Genomic DNA, 23,426 nt, shown 5'->3' with positions numbered 1-23,426 from the left:
AGGGGTCTACTCATCAAAAATGTTATCAGGGGAATATTCGTACCCGGTGTGATTGGTTCTGGTTGCAGAACAGGCAATCTATTCCTGCTCGCTCAGTGTTTCCAGAGAACATCGACTGATTGAGCCAAGCTGTATTTTATCAAAAGCCTCGGTTACTGTCTCTAGCCCTCACAGTCCGTGGGGCTCCCAACAGTAGAGGCTTTCATACATTGGCTATATTTCAAGAGTGCACACCACAAGATACCAAAGAACCAGTTCATGATTTGGCATCAGAGTCGGAATCAGAGACAACTTGAACTCTTTGCACAGGGATCAGCTGCAAAGTGTATTTCTGGTCATTCATCTTATTATTTCCTGAAAAGCTCAGAGAAACTCAGGGCTTGATACAATAAGGTACTACATAATGTTTCTCTCTAATTATTTGTACTGAACATAAAGAAATACTTAAGGTTTTTACAATCCAGAAATGTACAGATAATGTCCTAATCCAGACCTGTGAATGTCTGTCTTTATATTCAAAAGACAGTACATATGCATATTAAAGTTACATGAATATATCTTTACAGAAAATCTGTTATGAACCTTTTCTGTATCTTGAATTCAGCTTATTCTATAATCGTAAGACAAAGCCCAAGTAACCCCCTCTTGAAAGTGGGAACACAAACTGAGGAGGCCTGTCAGTCACCCTCATATTCTGTACAACTCATTTAAGATCAATTTGCATTAATAGTGACATGACAATGAACAGACATTAAGTACAGCACCACGAAATACCCTTCCTCCTGTCCATGATAAATATGCTATTTTGATGTTTGTGGTTTTCTTTTTTGGACATTTTGGTTGAATATTATATATATAATATATAAGGAGATAAGGAGATAGATATTACTCACATACACAGTCTATTGTTAAAGGTAACAACATCTGACAACCAGCACCTCTATAGCTCACTAATTACCATACTATATCTTGATTGTTAAGTTGTAAAAACTGAAGTGTTACTGGAGGAGGCTTCTTATGGAGCATACAGACAAGAAAGTGGTATTGATCTTCACATCTAACTCCTGGCAAGCAAGGCAATAAATATCCTAGAAATGTTAAACCATTACAAATCCGCAGTAAGACTCAACATTAAAAATGATTTGCTCATAACATCACACTGCCAAAAGAATATTGGTGTACCATAAGGTACATGTGTAACCAAAGAAACCAATGATATTTGTTTAGAGTAAAGCTTTTTCTTTTTGTCGCTGCTTTTAATTGAACTATTCATATCTTAGACTGCACTGTAACTTTTATCCATGTATTTGATCTTTTAATGTTTATTTTATTAGCTTTTCTTTTTAATGACTGCCATTTTCTTAATCTCTTTCATTTTTTGTAAAGCACTTTGAATTGCCTTGTGTTGAAAAGTGCTATATAAATAAACTTGCCTTGCCTTGCTTGCGATGATAGGTGAAAGTGTGGATATATGAAACAAACTGGCTCGTACTTATTTCACTCCTTTTTGGAACACTGTGCGTTCTCTTTGCATGTAATGATCATGAACATTTCAAAAAAGCTAATTTGCTTCCATAACAACAGTGCTTGCACTTACTGAGATTAGTCTGAGGCTCTATTCTCAGTAAAGGCAGGATCATAAAAACAGCAGATGTTAAAGACTCAATCGACCTTAAATTCACACCTGATTAGGTAAGCAAATGATTATATTGCATTTAAGAAATGTTTGAAGAAGATATCACACTGAAAGCTACATACAATAGAATTAGACTGAATAATGCAAGAAGGTCCCAAGCAGCTAAGCAGCCCTAAAGTAGCAAGTCTTAATCTCAGCAAGTCAAACACCAATGGTCCGGCTGCCTGTCCCTCAATCCGTCCTCTAATTAGCTTCTGAGTCCGCGATTACAACACCTGGTGAAGTGAAAGCCAGTTAAACTCAGGCCCAATGCCAGAATCCCATCTCATAACGAAAGCCAATGCATCCAGAGGCTTAGGTTAACCAAAACTCACACTCAAACCAACACACACACTTGGTGAGGTCTAGAAAGCATTTGGATTAAGGCGTTAAATCCCAGACAGCAGTCTACACATTTTCTTGAATCTCAAACTAGAATGCAGCCTGGATGATATCATAAAAGGTGAACATATAAAACCTGAGAGCTGACAGTGAGGACAAGTCAGCACCCTTAGCTCACTGGGTTAAACAACACAGACAAAACACAGTACATACATCTCAATTTAGGTTCGTTACGGGTGTTGCTGTGTGTCCCATGAGACAGATGAGAGTGGGGGGTTGGAGTAATAAGCATTGTGGAGAGTGGCTTATAGTTATTAAGGTCAATCCACCTCAATGACTGTGAACACACCTCCCATTCCCCATGTTATTGACTGGTATGGAAGTAATTATAAATAAAAAACGATATTACTCATGTTTTAGCAAAACTAATGTGATATAAATGGAACATAATACCGAAATAGGCCTTTATAATGAGAAGAAACAAGCAAAACATTGCATATATAAAATAATAAAGTTACAGCTGGTCTCTAAAAGACACATTTCTTCACTGGATGCATTGAAACAACCCACTCACTGACCACAACACTTGTTGCTGTCAGAGCGATCTCTTTTGTGATTCAAAGCCTTTTGTTGCGGTTGCAGAGGCGTTATTGTTGCCCAAAGCTGACAAATTACTACAATTCAAACTATTGCACATTTGTATGAAACTCAACATTCTTCTGCACATCCACTTACCAGGGTTGACTCCATCTTTGAAAAAACCCCAAAACAATCCCAGATTTTGAATTCAAACACCACTCCCTGAAAAGACTCCTTGTGGATGTTTGAATGAATTTGTAGTCCAGATGTGTCCTCGGTTGCAAGTTTTACTTTTGCACCATTGACCTCTGTGGCCAAAGTGAATGCAGAGAGGACGATAAGTCTGACCAACCCGGCGTGTCTCCGAGGCTGAGGGATAATCCTGCAGTGTGCCACTTGAGTAGCTTTAGTGGGGGAGGGTGCTAGCTAGGAAGAAGAGCCAAGACGCGGATAGGACAACTGAGACCGACACACAAAACCTGGAGATAAGAATGTGATATGAAACTGTAATTAGGATATTATATACTGGCTAACAAGAGAGCTGCACACAAATGTTGCAATGTTTGTTTCTGCATGGGGATACATGTCTGTGCAGTGGTGATAGAAAGTAATCACAAATGCACTGCAGGCACTAACAGCCCTGTCACTGAGTTCACAGCAGCATGACAGTTAATACTGCAGGTATCTGATAAACGTGAATGCTTTTAAGAGAGTTAAAGACAACCAATGATCCAGAGGAGACACATGTCACAGCCAGTCAGAAGGTCCAGTGCTGACAAGCCTTCCAAAGCACTGAATGGGAACCACAACAAACATGTAAGCTTGTTACCATAAGAAGATTTCAGAGAGATGAACTAACTTTACTCCAGCACATTTCCAAGCACTCACTATCTCCTGACAGCACATGCTTTCTTTCTATCTAGTCATTTAAGGCAATCAGAAAAAGCTACCAAGGCTGCACTTAAAATGAATGTGGCATGTCAAACATTTTGAGAATGAACTCTACTAAAAGCCTTCAGTTGATGTTTTGATATGGACTTGATTTACGATGCGCTATGCTCGTCTGTGGATTCTGTTTGATAAGCACAGCATGTCCTCCTCTTCTACTGACTGAGAGGGAGAGGACCCACAAGGAGAGAGACAGAGGGAGGCCTTTCATTGAGATATGAGCAAAGGGAATGACAGGGAGAAACCGAGCGAGACAACGACGGTATGGAGGAGAAGAGGAGAAATGAAGATTGAGATGGAGGCAGAGAGGGACGTGACGGGAGAGAGGTGAGGGAGAAGAGGAGGTGCAGCGAGGAGGAAGCATGGAGCTGCTCAGCCAGACCGTCCCTGAGAGGATAGATAGAGCCACGGGGCGAGAGCTGAACACATCAGGACAGAGATGTGATTCATCTCACAGTGCAGCGCAGGCTGTTGGATGTTGCCAGGAGACAGAGCTGCCTTGTGCAGACTTCACACACGCGCTCATTAAACCGCCCATGTGACCCAATGCTTTACACAGCAACAAGAAGGCCTGTAGGGTGACGCGGTGTCAGCTGTCCATCCCACTGTCCATCCCACTGTCCACTCCTGGGACGTCCATGAGAATGTGCAACACACACACAGGAAAGGGACTTGTGAAGTGCAAAATAGAGACGTACTGAAGAGGAGGAACTCATTCAAAAATGATGCAGCAATCTGGGCTGAGCAGTGGAGGCAGAGATAGAGGGGAAGTGATAGTGACGTGTCGTGCCGTTAGCCCTCTTCGCTGCTCGCTGGGGAATGCAGCGGGAGAGTCAAATCTGAACTGATGTGTTGATCCAAATGGAGAGTCTGAAACTGAATTTAGGGAAAAAATAACAACCCTCATCTTCTCTCGTTCCTCCACAAGCTAGAAGAAGAAGAATGTGCTGCCCGTTTGGTTTCACATAAAGAAATGCTCAATGTCAACAAGAAGTAAAGTGCAAGTGCTTCCATGTATTTGAGCACATCTTGTGAGTTACAATGTCCCTTTCAATCCTCCAATATCACACATATTCTGCAGATTAATGTCTTCATAGCAAAACACAGTGACTGATCGACACATATTGCTTTCAGATTTGTAATGCCTCTTTCTAAAGAGCTGCCAGGCATTATAATAAGGTAACAGGGTCCAAAGATGGCTTTTCCTGTGCAGGCTAGCAGTGAGTCACGATTTCTCTCAAACAAGTGCAGGATGACTCAGTAATCTGTTTATGAATGCCTCCAGTGGGGCTCAGGGCGGCTGCACCAGAATCAAGTTTGTGCATCATTGTTGATTCCTTCTGGGGTGGGGGTTTATTTCCTCTTATCCATTTTCAATCAATATCTATTTTGTGTAACATTGTGAGTACGGCCCGTCTACACTACAGGCGTCGAAAAAGCTTGAAGCTGGGCGTGTCTGAGGCTTGGCGATTTTTTGCGAGCAACGCGACCAACAACCAATCACATGAATCTCCCGCCCCCGACATACAAAGCAATAGCAATGTTAAAACGAAGTAAACTGGATATAAAATCCCCAAACAGGCGAAAACCTACCAGTTTCACCCACTGTCTCTGCCACCTCCCTCCATGCCTCGCTCCTCCGGTTTGTATCCCGGTAGATGAACAGAGACTGATCATACAGCACCGGGTGATTCACTACCGCTATAATGAATTTTCCCTCCATTTTTTTGAATATGAGGAAATGACCTGCGTAGTCTCTCCCAGCATACACGCGGTTTGATTGGCTAGCTTGTACTGGCAGATTTGCATAAACGGGATTTCATTGGCTGACGCCAGCTTCGAGCAAGCATCGAGCCTCAAAAGTTGAACATTGTTCAACTTTTGACGCCGATAGACGCTCGCGATGCTTGCAACGCCTTGCCATGCTACCCACAATGCAGTTCGGCGAAGTTTGAAAATATGCTACGTCACCCCATTCAAATGAATGGGCGAAGCGTTGAAAGCATTTTTTGACGCCTGTAGTGTAGACGGGCCGCCAGGTCAGCTGTGGCTCAGCTCCCAGAACACACACTGGGGAGTAAATAACAACAAATGCATTGCTATTTAATTTAATTGATAAATGTGGGGAAATATTATCGTGTCCCCACAGGGAGGTCAGAGGTCATGGTCAGCCTCAGGTCATAAAGCTGGAAGGGATTGAACATGCTTACTTTCATCAGCCAGCCCATACAACAGTTTTCACTCTGGTTCAATCTCCAATAAATGGTTTGATACGAGGACCATCCAATGTCACAGGTGCCGAGGTAATAGCCTGACACTATGAAATGGGCTTATATAGAAGATGTGGCCAAGTGATATAGTTAACGGGTATATACAATGTTTTGGCAACAACAAAGAAAGACTTAATAAAACAATACAACTATAACTATTCAAGCTTGTTTCTTAAAACAGTTTATCAAAAATAATGTATCATGATTAAATGTATTTCAAAGAGAATGAGCCTAATCACTCAGTAAATCACTCCTAGAAAATACCAACACCTTTCACAACCCTTTTTTGTTTACCTTCCACACGCCTAGAAATGGACAAATGTTGTCTCCTACCAGGACATGTGAATATTAACCATTTACCAGGATAATTATAATAATATAAACTAATTCAAACAGACATTGAGAATGAGAGAGAACATCTAAAAAGAACTAGAGCATCATAACATTGGCTTTAGAGAGCTTAAGAACTGTTTGGGCATGACCTGAGCTGCATCCAATTTATAATATAATAACATGAAAAAAAAACAGCCAACCTTTAATCTTCATTCAGTATTTCTCACAGAACAAGTCTTCAACCATCGCCATGTCTAGAGTCGCACGGTAACATAGCTAAAGACTCACATATCCAGCTCAAACTAAAGTGAATCGTATTAACTCAATCGCGAGGATGCTGGCTTGGTAGTCGCGTACTTCCAAGTCACTGCCTTCAGAAACGAAGCAAGTATACTTCCAAGCCACGGCTTCGGAAAACGAAGAAGAATGGAACAGGCTAACAAGTGTGCCACTCTCTCTAACGGTTTCAACATAAACTGTACCGAAAATAAATACCTCACGATGTCTATCTAATTATGAACTTGCTTTACTTTCACGGAACACATTTTTGGTGATAACAAAGAAATGTAACAAAGTAACATATTTACCAACACATGTTCTACGCCACTATACTTACATTTAAATGTGTGCTGCGTCGGTTCAGCAATTCTCCGCAAGGGTTTTTGAAATTGGTCCGTGCGCAAAGCATTGTGGGGATTTTAAGGACGCGAAGTCTACCCATGTGAAGCCTCGAAATTTCCCCCAAACCAAGGACGCGGCCTCGGTGGAATTCCAAGTATGCTGGAGATTGGAACAGTCCTTCGGCGGCACTCGATGACGTAGCATCCTTGAAATATTGGCTTGGAAGCCAGTATCCTCGAGATTGAGAGACGGCCATAGAGTGTCAGTTCACGTCAAACTGTTTCTGTCTTTCCTTCATCATGACCTCAATTGTCTTCTCGGAGGAAGATTTTGCTGTTGGCAGTAATTATGCTCCTTTGTCTATGCTAAAACCATGTAAGTATAATTAATGCAATAGTAACATCTGCTTTGACTAGCAGCAAGATGCTCTAAAGCTCCCACTGAGAATGAACCGAGTCCCTCTGTCAGATCAATCAATGAGCTATAGTCATGACGACATGACTCACTGTCTCTGACCTTGTTTACAACATTTACTACAAGCAAAACCAAGTTTGTTGGATCATCAGTACAAACTTCTTAAAAAGGCATCAGAGATAATCTAGTTCACTGTAAAATTAGATTGAGTACATAATAATGTCAAAACAAAATTACAACTCCCAAGAGGCAATAATCTTTCCTCTGGATGAATTATAACTCTATCTCTGTTGCAATATCTTTCCTTTAACATCATCATCTGGTCCAACATTAAATTGTCCCATAATCAAATTGCTGCAAAAATAAACATTTTAGTTTTGTACTTTTAGCACTAATCAGTAAATGTGAGCATGCTAAAATCCTAAACTAAGATGGTAAGCATGGCAACAGTATACCTTCTTATCATGAACGTGTTAGCATGCAAATGTTAGCATTAACTGGAAACACCATCTTGCCTAAGTACAGCCTCTCATAGCCACTAGCATATCTGTAGACAGTCTTGCAGGTATTTTTGACAAACTGATTAAAAAAAACAAGATTTCTTGAAAACATGGACTATAAAATGATCATTGTGTCCTCCAAAAATGTAAACAGTAAGATATCTAAGATGGCTAGAGTCAAACAGGGGGACAGACATAGAAGATGATCAGGTGGAAAGACGGGAAGAGTCTGTTGAAAGGAAACTATGTTGAGCAAAAACATAAGTTTTACGACCTGCCTGGTACACACGCACGATTTAGCTCAGTGTCCCGAGCGCTGCTGCAGTGCTTACGTAACTCCCTCTTGCCACAAGCTCCTGGTGACAGTGTGGAGAACAGTGTGGAGAACAGAGGGTTAACAAACAGAAGGGGAAGGGCCGAAAGAGACGGACAAGAGAGGCAGAGCGGAGGAGGGGAGCACAGACACATTGTGATGGCTGCTGATGAAGGAATGAACTGCAGACATGCAGCAGTGCAGGCTGGGAGGACGGAGGATCAGGGTCCAGTCCAGATTTTGCCAATGTCCAGGCAGGGAGAGGAAGCAGAGGGAGGAAGGAAGGGAGGGAAGGAGGGAGGGAGGGAGGGAGAGAGAGAGAGGCAACAGTGAATCTGGAAATGCTGCTCTCCAAACACACCAGCGTTTCGCCTTCTTACCGTTTAGCTGCCTGATGCTGCACTGAATACTGATGGGCTGCCTTCAAACACACCGCCTGGACGTGTGTGTGTGTGTGTGTGTGTGTGTGTGTGTGTGTGTGTGTGTGTGTGTGTGTGTGTGTGAGAAGTGGTGAGAGTGGGAGGAGGAGTTAATGGAAAGTGCTAGAGATGTTTAACTAAAAGGGATATGCATTTAAAATGATTATATACACAATATAAAATATACTTATACAAAGTCAGCCAACATGTTTATATTGAAAATAAATAGAAGTATTACCGCTCTTAATAGTAAAGGACTTCTAAATGTAATTTCAGTTTACAAAAACAGCCTTTGGTTCACTTTCCAAAGTCAATGTGACACATGTTACTGCTTGATTAGCTCCTTGATCAAGTGAAATATGATGACGATAACAGAAAACTGACAGGAGGCTCCAAGCAGCAACACCAGGCAGTTTCCCAGGAGATACAACAACTGAATATCCAGGCTGCTATCACCTTACATCCCTGTGTATCCCAACGTACATCTAGATGCCATAGAATCTGACTGTCTGCCTGCAGTGACTGAGGTCTGAAACTAAATTCAGACTTTAAAAAAAATCAAGACTGGACTCGTAATTGGACCAGCACCAGGAGTCATCTCTCAGAAAACATGCAATCAAACAGACATCATTCAGCACTTAAATTAAAAGCTAGAATTGAAGACGAAACTTACTTTGAATTGGCACGTACATAAATGATTCATCCTAAATACAAATATTGTCATTTTGGCTTAGAAAATGAGGATGGATATATATAATCAGGAGCCAAACAAGTGCTGCTGGTGGTTAAATAAGGAAAGAAAATAACTCGTGTAAATGTTACTGTAGATATTGGCTAACAAGCCACCAAGCCTGGGCGACCTCTTCAGCTGACATGAGGAGGTTACAGAGATCACAGTGTGACTTTAAGAATTACTAATATCACTATCCTACTTTCAACATTTCTAAAGGCCATGCTGAGAAGTGTGGCTGAGATAATGAAATGTAATGGTTGGTTTTATTTAATTGCTTGCTCTTTAAACATTATTACTGGCTGTGCTGCGACTACAACTAAAGATTGTAACACATTCATTCTGATCTATGGTCCCCAATAGAGATGTGGTTCTGTAAAACATAGCAGTTTAATACAGATGTAGTGTACCACCACGTCAAAGACCTGCTTTCTATACAAATAATCACGACTGGGTGAGGCTTTAAAATCACAACTTTGCCTGACTAAGTGATATCTGCTTTGTTCAAAGAATATGTGCTGATATTATGATCAAGCAGAAATGAGTACATCTTGTCCCTTTTTAAATATTTCAAACTCAGATAATTAGAAACTAAGAATCGATGAGCTTTGATGAGCCACTTCAAAAGATTAGAGACATTTCCAACATGATATCAACAGTGTATCAGTCGGCAGGAGGTGGAGAGCATAAATAATGTCGGACAAGGCTAACAGATAATATTCCTGCTGGTGATATCATTTCATTTCTGGGCTCTTAGGTTACCTTGAGCATACTCAAATCTAAACACAAAGTATTATTTTGGCCTAGCTTTCTTTTCCAGTCCACCCTGCTCAGGATCCCAGGAGAAACCTCCCTGATCTGGGCCATCATGTTCTGATGAGCTTTCTCACTTATACAAACAACAGTCTGTGCTCCTCAAACAGCTGCAGCGAGGTTCTGCCATAATGCACACAAAACAAAGACATCAAACAAGGAAATCCATAATCACTCCTGAGTAGTTGTTCTCTCCAGCGAGACAGCCAGAGCTGCTCTTAGCGAGGTAATAAAGGAACATTTTGACACAACCTAACACAAATTATTAAGAGAGTCTAAATGTTATTGTGGAGGAAACCGACTACAGGTGAGTGAATATGATCAACTGTAGCTAGAAAACTGAAACACTACAGTAGATCTCCTATTATGTAATGCTAATCATGCACAGAGTAAAACACATTATTTACAATTTCATCCATCCATCCATCCATCCATCTTCTCCCGCTTATCCGTGGTCGGGTCGCGGGGGTAGCAGTTCCAGCAGAGAGCCCCAAACTTTCTTTTCCCTGGCGACATCAACCAGCTCTGACTGGGGGATCCCAAGGCGCTCCCAGGCCAGCGAAGAGATATAATCCCTCCACCTGGTCCTAGGTCTACCCCTTGGTCTCTTCCCAGCTGGACGTGCCTGGAACACCTCCCTAGGGAGGCGCCCAGGTGGCATCCTAACTAGGTGCCCGAACCACCTCAACTGGCTCCTTTCGACGCGAAGGAGGAGCGGCTCAACTCCGAGTCCCTCCCTGATGACCGAACTTCTCACCTTATCCCTAAGGGAGACACCAGCCACCCTGCGGAGAAAACCCATCTCGGCCGCTTGTATCCGCGATCTCGTTCTTTCGGTCATGACCCATCCTTCATGACCATAGGTGAGGGTAGGAACGAAAATGGCCCGGAAGACCGAGAGCTTTGCCTTCTGGCTCAGCTCCCTTTTCGTCACAACGGTGCGGTAAAGCGACTGCAGTACCGCTCCCGCTGCTCCGATTCTCCGGCCCATCTCACGCTCCATTGTTCCCTCACTCGAGAACAAGACCCCGAGATACTTGAACTCCTTCACTTGGGGTAAGGACTCATTCCCTACCTGGAGTGGACAGTCCATCGGTTTCCTGCTGAGAACCATGGCCTCAGATTTGGAGGTGCTGATCCTCATCCCAGCCGCTTCACACTCGGTTGCGAACCGATCCAGTGAGTGCTGAAGGTCGCAGACCGATGAAGCCATTAGAACCACATCATCTGCAAAAAGCAGTGGTGGCAATCCTTAGTCCACCGAACTGCAGACCCCTTCCCCCATGACTACGCCTCGAAATCCGATCCATGTATATTACAAACAGGATTGGTGACAAAGCGCAGCCCTGGCGGAGGCCAACCCTCACCGGAAATGGGTCCGACTTACTGCCGAGGACCCGGACACAGCTCTCGCTTTGGGAGTACAGAGATTGGATGGCCCTGAGTAGAGACCCCCTCACCCCATACTCCCGCAGCACCTCCCACAGTAACTCCCTGGGAACTCGGTCATACGCCTTCTCCAAGTCTACAAAACACATGTAGACCGGATAAGCGTACTCCCAGGGCCCCCTCCAGGATCCTTGCGAGAGTAAAAAGCTGATCCGTCGTTCCACGACCAGGACGGAATCCGCATTGTTCCTCCTCAATCTGAGGTTCGACAATCGGCCTGACCCTCCTTTCGAGTACCTTAGAGTAAACTTTCCCGGGGAGGCTGAGTAGTGTGATGCCTCTGTAATTGGCACACACCCTCTGATCCCCCTTTTTAAATAGGGGAACCACCACCCCGGTCTGCCACTCCTTCGGTACTGTTTCCGACTTCCACGCAACGTTGATGAGACGTGTCAACCATGACAGTCCCTCAACACCCAGAGCCTTCAGCATTTCCGGGCGGATCTCATCCACCCCCGGGGCTTTGCCACTGTGGAGTTGTTTGACGACCTCAGTGACCTCCCCCCGGGAGATTGGTGTTGATCCCCCGTCATACTCCAGCTCTGCCTCTAACATAGAGGGCGGAGTTGTCGGGTTCAGGAGTTCCTCAAAGTGTTCCTTCCAACGCCCTAACACTCCATCAGTTGAGGTCAACAACGTCCCATCCTTACTGTACACAGCTTGGATGGTTCCCTGCTTCCCCCTCCTGAGGTGTCGGACAGTTTTCCAGAACAACTTTGGTGCCGCCCGAAAGTCCTTCTCCATGTCTTCTCCGAACTTCTCCCACACCCGCTGCTTTGCCTCGGCCACGGATGAGGCTGCTGCCCTTCGGGCCTGTCGGTACCTTGCAACTGCCTCGGGAGTCCCCCGGGATAACAAATCCCTGAAGGCCTCCTTCTTCAGTCGGACGGCTTCCCTGACCACCGGTGTCCACCAGGAGGTTCGAGGGTTACCGCCCCTTGAGGCACCTAGGACCTTGAGACCACAGCTCCCCGCCGCGGCTTCGGCAATAGAGGCTTTGAACACCGACCACTCTGGTTCAATGTCCCCAACCTCCACAGGAATGCCCGAAAAGCTCCGCCGGAGGTGTGAGTTGAAGGCCTCCTGAACTTGGGCCTCCTCCAGACGTTCCCAGTTCACCCGAACTACACGTTTGGGCTTACCAGGTCTATCCAGAGGCTTCCCCCGCCACTCGACCCAACTCACCACCAGATGGTGATCAGTTGACAACTCCGCCCCTCTCTTTACCCGAGTGTCCAAAACATACGGCCTCAGGTCCGATGATACGATAACGAAATCGATCATGGACCTTCTGCCTAGGGTGCTCTGGTACCACGTACACTTATGAGCATCCTTATGTTCGAACATGGTGTTTGTTATGGCCAATCCATGACTAGCACAGAAGTCCAGTAACAAACCACCACTCCGGTTCAGATCAGGGGGGCCGTTCCTCCCAATCACGCCCCTCCAAGTGTCTCCATCATTGCCCACATGTGCGTTGAAGTCTCCCAGCAAGATTAAAGAGTCCCCTTCAGGAGCCCCATACAGGACTCTTGCCAGGGTCTCCAAGAAGGCCGTATACTCTGAACTGCTGTTGGGTGCATAAGCACACACAACAGTCAGAGTTTTCCCCCCCATAACCCGCAGGCGTAGGGAGGCGACCCTCTCGTCCACTGGGGTAAACTCCAACAACGAAGCACCTAACCGGGGACTTGTGAGTATCCCCACACCCGCCCGGCGCCTCACACCTTGAGCAACTCCGGAGAAGAATAGAGTCCAACCCCTATCCAGAAGTAAGGTTCCAGAGCCGACGCTGTGCGTAGAGGTGAGCCCAACCAGATCCAACTGGTAACGCTCCACCTCCCGCACAAGCTCCGGCTCCTTCCCCCCCAGAGAGGTGACGTTCCACGTCCCCAAAGCCAGCTTCTGTCGCCCGGGTCTGGTCCGTCGAGACCCTCCGCTTTCACTGCCACCCTTCTGGCAGCGCACCCGACCCCATTGATGTTTCCCGTAGGTGGTGGGCCCGCGGGACGGAGAAGCGGAGGTGTTGCCCACGTTGCCTTTTCGGGCTGGGCCCGGCCGGGCTCCGTGGCAAGCCCGGCCACCAGACGCTCGCCGACGAGTCCTCCTTCTGGGCCTGGCTCCAGAAGGGGACCCCGGGCTTCCTCCGGGCCGGGTATCCTCACTTTTTGTATCGTCTTTCATGAGGTCTTTTGAACCAATCTTAGTCTGGCCCCTTGCCTGAGACCAATTTGCCATGGGAAACCCTGCCAGGAACACAAGGTTCCAGACAACACAGCCCCCAGGTTCATCAGGGCACACAAACCTCTCTACCACGGTAAGGTGCTGGTTCTTCAGAGAATTTACAATTTCATACCTTCAATATCTATTGTGTATATATTTTACAATACATACACAATTCTTCAATATTACCGGCTCTTTCAATTACTTTATATGTTCACTTACCATGCTGTACTTTACCTATTTGTCTATATTCTTAATATTGTGTGCCTAACTTTTTTTGTATTAAATTAATATATTTGTTTTCCTTGTATCTACCTTTTATCTGTACCTTGCTTGCCTTGCCCCTGTATATTTCCCCACTGTGGGACAAATAAAGGCTTTCTGATTCTCATTCTGATATAAAAAGTCTCAAAAAGGAAACAAATGTGACCTCCAGTTAACTCGATGAAAGACTGGAACGCCCTCATCAAATATTAACACCATTGACAAAGAGCTATTAATCACCTTAAGTGGTGTATTTAGCATTATAAATGATACAAAAGGTCCTTTAAAAAGCCCTTTCTGTTCCCTCTGGAGTAACTGTGCAATAAGAAGCCAAATGAGGATGAAGAAAATGAACAGACGGTAAAAACTCACCTTCTCCACCAATGGGAGGTCAGGTTTCCATAAACCTTAGAGAGAGCTGTTGGTCCCCTGCAGGAGATCACCTGTGGAAATAAAACATGAGATGCTGAGGTTAGTCTTTTCAGCAGCAGGTAACAGTAAGGGAAAGTGCTACTAAATTACTCCTAATGGGAATCTAAATGGAAATCAGTCCAACACATGTCAACACACCATTTCTCCTAACAGAGATGTTAAGCGATTAGTTGAAATTCATTTTTGAACTGTAACAATCAAGAGGAGATTAGAAAACTCTGACACTAGTAAAAGATTAATTAATATCTGTTTCTTTTTGTTGCAAAATATTACGCAGTTGTACAAAATTCAAGTCATGAACGTAACATGTGCTGGTCAAACATATTAAAAGGTATGATGCACTGTGTGCTCTAAATGGAGTGTAAGGATAATTATTTTTAAACAATTCAAAGCCATCTGTAAAATGAATATGTATCTTTCCTGCTGTCACTAACACATACCACATTATACCAGTATGCTGCCCACTCAAAACAGATAATACTGCTACAACATTTGTCATCTTATTATTATTATGATAAATTATGATACTAGAAATGCCGTCCTAAAGATTCAAATCCAGACTGAAAGAGCTCATTTCAATTATCACTTGATGTAACATTTTATAACCAGGGCTCTTGTCCTGGACTTTCTGTCATCATTTTAGTTACTACATGATGTTATTTCAAGCTACTTCATTGAATCCCCCCTGCAGCTCCCTGATACCATGATTATTTGATGACATGTTTATATGCACTTGAACTCGTCTCACCCACTGCATCATAGCCCTCTTTTACTACATGAATTATTCCATGGCTTTTGCTCGTTTAAAATGTTGATTTTACATAAAATAATCCAAGAGGAAAAATAAACCTACAAGCAAAACAACTGCGACACCTTGGACCGTATGTACTGGAAAAACAATTTCAACACAATTCTCAAATGTGAGGATTTGCTGCTTTTTTCTCGATAAATCTAGAATATATTTGATTCAGACTGTTACTAGGAATATCTAAACAATTTGAAGGTGTCACTTTGAGCCATGGGGAAAGGATTTACACAATCCAAACCAAAGACAAATTCATCAGTAATGAAAACAATTGCTAGCTGCAGCTCTAGCTTCATCATTTTATAATAATACAGCCATTTTGTTTTCTCTCTACATTAAGTGAAGAAGGCTGGTACCTTTAATTCAGCTCAATCTGTCTTTAAAGGGTTATGTGCGTGATATCAAATACTCTCCATTGTGCATTTTATTTGTATACGTCTTTGTAGGATGTGTGCTGAGATGAGCTATTGCTGCTCCTGAGGAAGATGAGGAGCAGTTTAGAAAACAGACAGATTGCCTGACAAACCCTGAGAGGAAGCAACCCACCCACTGAAAGCAACCTGAGATATGGCCACCATGAGATGACTGACAATGACATCCACATCGAACTGATTCTGGCGCAAATCCACGTCAAAACGCTGAGTCATGGTCACTTTATGCCACTGGTGATTTTTATCTGACCGTTCAGTCTGAAAGAGACAGAGATCAGCAGTCTCCTGATGAAGATACAGCAATCTCTCAACATCTAGCTGCAGTTTCTGACAGAGGTGAAGCAAATACTCGATAGATTAGTTTATCAATAGAAAATCGATCATTTATATAAGCAACAATCCATCATGCAAAATGCACTTTTGTACGTCTTTTAAACGTGAATATGTGTCCCCGGTGTGTCGGGGAACTCACGAAAACACAACCCTCTCTCTTTTCCTCCATACCCAAATCTCTAAAAAAGGGGCTGCAACGGAGCTGATACAGATTTGAATTTTTCTCACGCCAGAAAAGGAGTGCTCCGCCTATATGGGCAACTCTCCACCTATCAGGGGAATGGGGGGTTGGGCCACGAACGTGTCCGTTCACACGAGACTGCTTGAAAGCACTGGAGACGCTGTAGTACATATGCCAGGCCTGTAAGTGGCGCTGTAGTCTGCCACAAAAGCAGAATCAGCCCTTGCAAAAACAGGGCTGGAAAAGAGCAAATAGAGCGAAATGAGGCATGGCTAAAATGCATGATCTGTTTGGTATTTTGAAAAAAAAAAAAACTTCACAGACATGTTTTATATAGGTATGGCCCTACAATATATTTTTCAAATATAGCATGATAGGTCCGCTTTAAACAATAACATATTGTTGGGTTTTAACCTCTTGGTCATAAGAAAATAACACACTTGACTTTTTAAAGATCAAACGATTCACGGTTAAATCATTGTTAGTTGAAGCTTCTCCCTGATCAAGAAGCAAAACACACACACTCACACCATGATGAGCTGTGTTGCTCTCCAGCCAAGAAGACACCATTATGTCATCAGTGTGAACATGCCCATGAGGAACGCCCCCTCTAGTGTTCAATGTCCTGAAACTGCTGCACCATGCAGGTACTTTCAATTATCAGCAAGCGGTGCATAAACAAAACGCCACTGATGTTGATGTTCTACCAGTATTGATCCGGCACATAATTCAAAGGCTCGACTCTAACGCTGGGACTCCATTTTGAGTTGCCCAAAAGACAAGACTGACTCACCGCTTTGCCTCAGGTTCACCCACAGCCACACGATGATGCTTCAGAGAAGACAAATAGGGACATGCTGAAGCGAAACTGCATGAGAGCCACTTGGTAACATGAACCTCATTCATACTGTTCCTCAAAAGGAAACACACTAGTTTGAGTTAAAACCTGGGGAAACATTATCCACTGATAGGCCTCTACTATGGACAAACGTACAATTAAAGACTTTCCTTCATAGTGTTAGAGTTAGAATCACATCCTGTTGATATTATATCAGAAAAATGATTACAACATTATTAACCTCTTGCCTCCATTTATCTCTGTAGCGTAAAATCAAACCTTTTTGTTGTGTAAAAGGCGTCGTGGATGCTTTTGATCGTCAATGTCATAAATCTTCCACCAAAGATAGCGTGTGTGTGTGTTCTTCTCAGCACTCAAAGAAATGAGACACTCCGGCTGCCCTTCAGATTCTCTGTTCTTTCTTCTTACATCGCCTCTTTCTTCACACCTTGTCAGACACCACTATCTCCTCTTTTCACGGAGGAACAGCAGCCTTTAACCCTTTCACCAACAAACACATTAAAAGAGGATAAGAAAAAAGCTACCCCCAATATTTCACACATTGTCCTCTCTCCCTCACACATGGTGTCTCAGGACCATCGACAACAGCAAAGGACTGACAATGTAACACGGTGACATAAAAGTCACCGACATGAGGAAACACCTTATTCCTCCATGTGCGATTTATAGAGAGACGCAGAAACAATCAGATCTCAGTCACATCTATTTTGAACTACCTGGATGCAGGTTTGAAATCTTGCACAGATCAGTATTCTGACAAAGTTTCTCTATAAGTCCTCAGTGGCTCAATGCATTGCAATGAAACATATGAGAAGAAACCAAGATACAGAACATCTAAGCTAAAAGATATTAGTGTTATGCGTTAAGTAAAATCAATTATAGTGTTGCACTGTGATGAGGACAAAGCAACTCACATTTGCCAGAAGTACTGCACCTATTTTAGATATCTCACATTAAATAGAAGAACTGCAGTGCTTCCCACAAATCCCACGCTCCTGTTAATCCTTAGTCAGTTATTATGGACATGGCCGACAAGAAAACCAAAATGAAGTCGGATTAAAAATAACCTAAAACCATTTAGCAAAACTGCCTGAAACGATTACATCTTCACTTCCTGGGTTAAGCTTAGCAGACACTAGAACTGTGATCTCTGTGGTAGATAACACTAATGTCACAACTACTGTTTTCCATTAAAGGTTAAAAGATAACCACAGAGAGCCAGTGGTTGTAAATTGTAATTACATTCTGACAACAAGCCTCCTGAGCGGGCTTTTTCCATTATCAAAAACAAAACAAGTCAAGCATGGAAACACAAAACGAAGTGTACCGCAGACACACTGCAGGAAGTCAGGGAGGACACACTTGTTGTGGCTTTAGAGAATAAACACAGCTTCAAAGTGAAAGGAAGGATAGTTTATAACTCAATTAAGGCTAGATGTCTCTCAAGGATACAGACAAGCACATAGTGTACACACAGACTCAGACACAACACATGCAGGTACATAGAGTTGAAAGCTGTGACAGGGCTTGTGAGGCTTACCAATGATTTGATACTACTGTCAATAGAGTATCTGAGTTTCAGTATTGATAGCCTACCAAAGATGTTTTCAACAATGATAGCTGGACACACATGTTTCTATTTCTAACAAAAGCAACACACATCTTTAATCTTGCATAAACCCAAGCTTTTCCTTTTCCAGAATAAAATGGTAAAGCATTGGCAAACATTTAAAAGTAAACAAGATTTTTTTTAAAACATCCCCCAGACATTCAATTCCAGCTTTTGGTACTTCACAGTTTTACTGCATGGATACAATTGAAATCAGTACCAAAAAAGGTATTGAGGTTTTATGATGAGCTTTAATTACTAGGCCAAAAATGAGTCACCAATCTAAAGGGCAACATATTTTGAAACATCAGAAAGTAAATAAGAAAAAACCCTTCAAACAAAAAATGCTTCATTTCACTGGGGTCATATGGCCTAACGTTGGTAACCACTGCTAGAGACACGGAGCTATACAGATACACAGATAGATCCATATATATCTAAAACATTTAGCATTTAATAAAGTACAGAGGAGTTCCTGGTGATGCACTTTTAACTTGTCTCCAGTGAAGAGTGAGGAGTCTGTTAATAAATAGCAAGTACTATTTCTCTCTCCTCTCTGCAATGCAATTGGATTACCCAACTGGCAGCATCATCATCTCTCTGCAGCTCATCGGCCTCTCCTGGGGCACCTTGGCTGCTGACAGACATGCACTCCAGCAAACAGTGAATTCAGCACCGCGGACAGCTCCAAAACAAGCGGAGGCGTGTACTAGCGACCTGTCAGTCATCTGCTACGTCACAACTACAGCAAACAAACAAAACACACATTGCAGGCCTTTAATGCATTCTCCATGGAGAGGAGCCGTACGTTTTCAGAAACTGCTGGTTGTTCACCAACAACACGATAACATATTCTGCTGCTGAACGCATGAATGTGGCTGAGATTGTGTTAGTCAGCTGTAAACCTGGATGCATTTCAGCTCGGGGACAGATTTGATGAATGATTAAAAGACCACATGCACCTAATCCCGTATGGAAAACAGGATGCTCCTCCTCTAGTGCTGTTGGTTTGTCAGAGGAGAAACAATGACGATAGAGATGGCTCCTCGCTGTGCTGTGACAACCAATTACATAACGTCAGAGCCGAGTGCTCTCATTAACATTCGCGTCCATTTCACCGAGAAACACTCACATACACAACACGGGCAAATCCTGACTCATATGCAATGAATTTGTACCGATAAAACCCACCATGTACATAAAGTGCTGAGCATAACGACATCTGTGATCGACGTGCTCCTACTCTTGTTTACCCATTGGACGCATGGATTGGAGCATAAAATGGCAATCCTTACCCAGCATTCACCACCATCTCCATCTATGATAGTGTCCTTAAAATGACAACACTCTTTAATATCACATAGATATGTATGCGTGTTCCATTTACGCAGATACACGGACAGTTTTGCTATTACGATTTGAACAGTGAGGTCGAATGTCCTGTCAATTCGAAGGGCAAGGGAAACAGCTGCATGTTAAAAACAACACCCTGCATCATGCTGTCATTTCAAGGGAAGTAAGAACATCAGCTAATCTGTGCAGAACGAAAGCAAACGCCTCAAGAAATAGTTCCTCCTCACGCGAGCAAAGCATGCATTAGTAATCTCAAGATGGTCCTTTTCACCCTTGGATATGCAAACACACTATCAAAACAACACATGCATAATTCACAATTGCTTTGGTATTGCTGATGAATCAGTAGTACTTGTTCGGTAACGCAGCAGAGAGGGGATGGAACATCATCCAAACGACGGGAAATGATGCGAGATTCCTTTATCCCTGCGTCGCCCTCTGCCTAAAGGATGCTCAGCGTCTCTTCCCAGTACAGCAATTTGCCATCAACACGGAGCAGACACACACACACACACACACACCACACACACACACACACACACACACACACACACACACACACACACACACACACACACACACACACACACACACACACACACACACACTGACTTACCAGAGATGCTGCAGCTGCCGAGGTGCACTACTACCCAATAGCCTATGCTGCAATATATTCAGTATTTCCCCTTGCAGTGACAGAAGGTGACCCTGCGTTCTCTCTCTGCAAGACACTAGATCACGACGCACGCAGCAAGGGGGAGCTCCACGGCACAGACGCGCGTCGGGGGGATGGCCCAGCGATTTCCTTTCACCACAGAAATACGCTGCGGGGAAACGGGAAAGCGGATGGAACTAGGAAACAGGCCTTTTTCTAACTGCCCTCCCAATATTAGCAACATAAGCTTAGGGGAGATTTGCTAGATGTTTCAGCATCTGCAGACGAGAGGATCATTTGCATTTTCAAGGTTTTATTAGCAATAAAGTTTGATGGATCATATTTGAGTCTGTAGGAAATACGTTTTGTTTTATATATCAACAATTTCTAAAATAATATGATAGTTTCAATACCGGGGAGAGCCCCAAATTTGACTTCCACTTTCCAACCAATAAGGGGAGAGGGTGGTAGGAGTGGGCGTGGTCGCTTTTCTTGTAAATCACGCCCCCATTGCATTACACTGCAGGGGAGGGAGATGGTGTTTTTGTCCTTTAGCTGCCTAACAGGCCTACTGCATCTCCATCCACTGGTTAATATGGGATGTCTGTTGATATAACTGTGCAACATTCAAATGTGCTTTCAGAGACGGCACAATATGACCGTGCTGTATATTCTTAAGGTCATTGTAAAAAGAGTCTACCAAAAGGGAACACAATAATGGACACATTTGGGGATACATGGAGAGGACAAAGAGGAGGATAGCATTGAAATATTGCAGTCTCTGTGTTTTGTATGACTGATTTATGTTTAGAAGATCAGATTTACTGTCCGTTAGCTACCTCAAACATGATAAATGATGTAAGGTTGGTTCATCAATGTGGGTGTTTCAATAAAAATACAAAGTGTAACAACATTGTGTTTTTTTTGTGTTTATTAATATAATCATGTCTCCATTGAAGAAGGACCATGCATAAAAGTACATTCATCTAAAAAAGAGAAGAGATGATTTATGCCAGATTTGAGCTAATAGCTAAATTCCACATAATCAACAAACCCTAAAAACATTGCATAGTCTCACATATCACATCAACAATTATAATCAGATCACAACACACAACCCTCTTTCAATCAAGTAAATAAAGGACATTTCTGAGTATAAATATCATTTTGATTTCATTGGTCTTTTTATTAACTCAAAACAATTCCGGTTGTTGTGTCAACATGTCTCATATATCCAGTTTGTATTTATGAACACACAATATGGCTGCCTTCACTCTCTATGGATTGATGCAAGCATCTGCCTGTAGTCTGATAAAGACAAAGTGTTAATTATTTAGTTTCCTACAAGGAAAACATTGAAACAAACGTCTCTGTTTAGTCAAGGGAAAGAATATTCTTGTTTTTGTTTTTTGTAGCGCTCATCCTTTAAACTCTCAGTGGAGCAATGCGCCCTGCCAAAGCCTCTCAACATCCAAGACAAACAGGGAGAAGAGAAGAGGTGTTTGTTTTGTGGAGATGAGGTTGCTGGAGGAGCAAATGCCCTAAAGCAGATTAAATGGATGCTTGGGTCTGACTTTTAGGAGCAATAACTTTATCTGATTATATAAATGACACGGAGAGGTTATTAGAAAGCTACAGTCACACAATACTTTATAATCGGGAGGCGTGTGGTGCAGTGGGTTGAGCGTTGGTGTTCGGATCAGGGGGTCACAGGTTCAAACCCCACTGCAGTCAGCATGTCGTTGTGTCCCTGGGAAAGACACTTCACCCCAAATTGCTCCTGTGGGGATTGTCCACAGTATTGAGTATGTAAGTTGCTTTGGATAAAAGCGTCTAACAAGTGACATGTAATAATCGGAGCTGTGCATGCACGCTTTAATGCACACACATGCGTGATCTCTTTCTGTTATTAAATAATACATGTGTATATGCAGGGATTGTCCCTACTGCATGCATAACCTTGACCACCTAAACCATTGAACTGTCGAATGAAACTGATTTATTTCAAATCTATATTTAACACTTGCAGTTCTTCAAGATTTGAAGACAATGAAATATTTTAGGCTTTTCTCTTCCGCTCCTTTCTTTTTACTTTTACTGTTTACTTTGCACTCTCAGAATATAACCCCCTTTCTCTCTGCTTGACTTACTACTAAGGGAAAATTAACCCTCCAGGTAGAAATTGTTTTGAAAGATTTGACTGTAACCAATAATTTCATTACAAATTCACAATGTCAGGGAAACTAAAACATTTCTGGGAAGGGGCTCAAGGAGTGGCATAAGTACATTTAATCAAGTATTGTACAATTTTGATGTACTAGTATTCTCATTTTATGCTACTTTGCAGTTCTACGGCTGTACATTTATCTTTACAGATTATTAGCCAATACAACATATTTAAAACAAATTGAGTAAACATTGACAGATATATGGCAGCTTTATATAAAGTCACAAAAATAAAGTCCACCTTTTATCAGCTGTGATAAACATTATTGAATCAATAATCATAATCTAGTGATTTAATATATCAGATTCTGAAATGGGTCTCTTTATCAAGTACTTTTACTTTTGAAACTTGAGCATAAAATGTGAGTACTTTTCCGCTTTAGATTGTGATCACATTTGGATCCACCGTGTCTGGTTTATTTCAATCTACTGTTTACTTTATCCATTTCTCTGACGGATAACATCAGTTTACATTATACCAAAATGGCTTAAATTATAAATCACCTTTAACGGAACACCCAACATAGTCATAGGAAATCACAAATGTACCCTCATCTGCCCCCATGTTGTTAACTCAAAGGCATTCAGTGACTTCTAGTGGCAGCAGGCTGCTAGTGAAAACCCTGCTATAAGACTATGAGATACATTT

General features: G+C 42.8%; 1 protein-coding gene across 5 annotated transcripts in view; it reads right to left on the bottom strand.

Moving 5' to 3' along the window:
• Positions 1-20,718, bottom strand: part of LOC117543064 (protein kinase C and casein kinase substrate in neurons protein 1-like) — a 35,316-nt gene extending 14,598 nt beyond the window's left edge. The window contains exons 1-2 of one of the 5 annotated variants that reach the window (XM_034211103.1): positions 20,513-20,718; positions 14,266-14,336 (exon numbers count right to left, since the gene is read on the bottom strand). The gene's annotated coding sequence lies outside the window, so the exon portion shown is untranslated. Of the gene's footprint in view, positions 1-2,752; positions 2,984-7,956; positions 8,047-14,265; positions 14,337-17,192; positions 17,276-20,248; positions 20,411-20,512 lie in introns of those variants that run through there. The other 4 variants (XM_034211104.1, XM_034211105.1, XM_034211106.1 and 1 more) reach the window with 4 other exon arrangements.
• Positions 20,719-23,426: the final 2,708 nt, after the last annotated feature.

Source organism: Gymnodraco acuticeps, unplaced genomic scaffold (assembly GCF_902827175.1).
Source record: "Gymnodraco acuticeps unplaced genomic scaffold, fGymAcu1.1, whole genome shotgun sequence".
Lineage (NCBI taxonomy): Eukaryota > Metazoa > Chordata > Actinopteri > Perciformes > Bathydraconidae > Gymnodraco > Gymnodraco acuticeps.
Note: the sequence above shows the minus strand (reverse complement) of the source record. Positions and strands in the feature narration are given on the sequence as shown.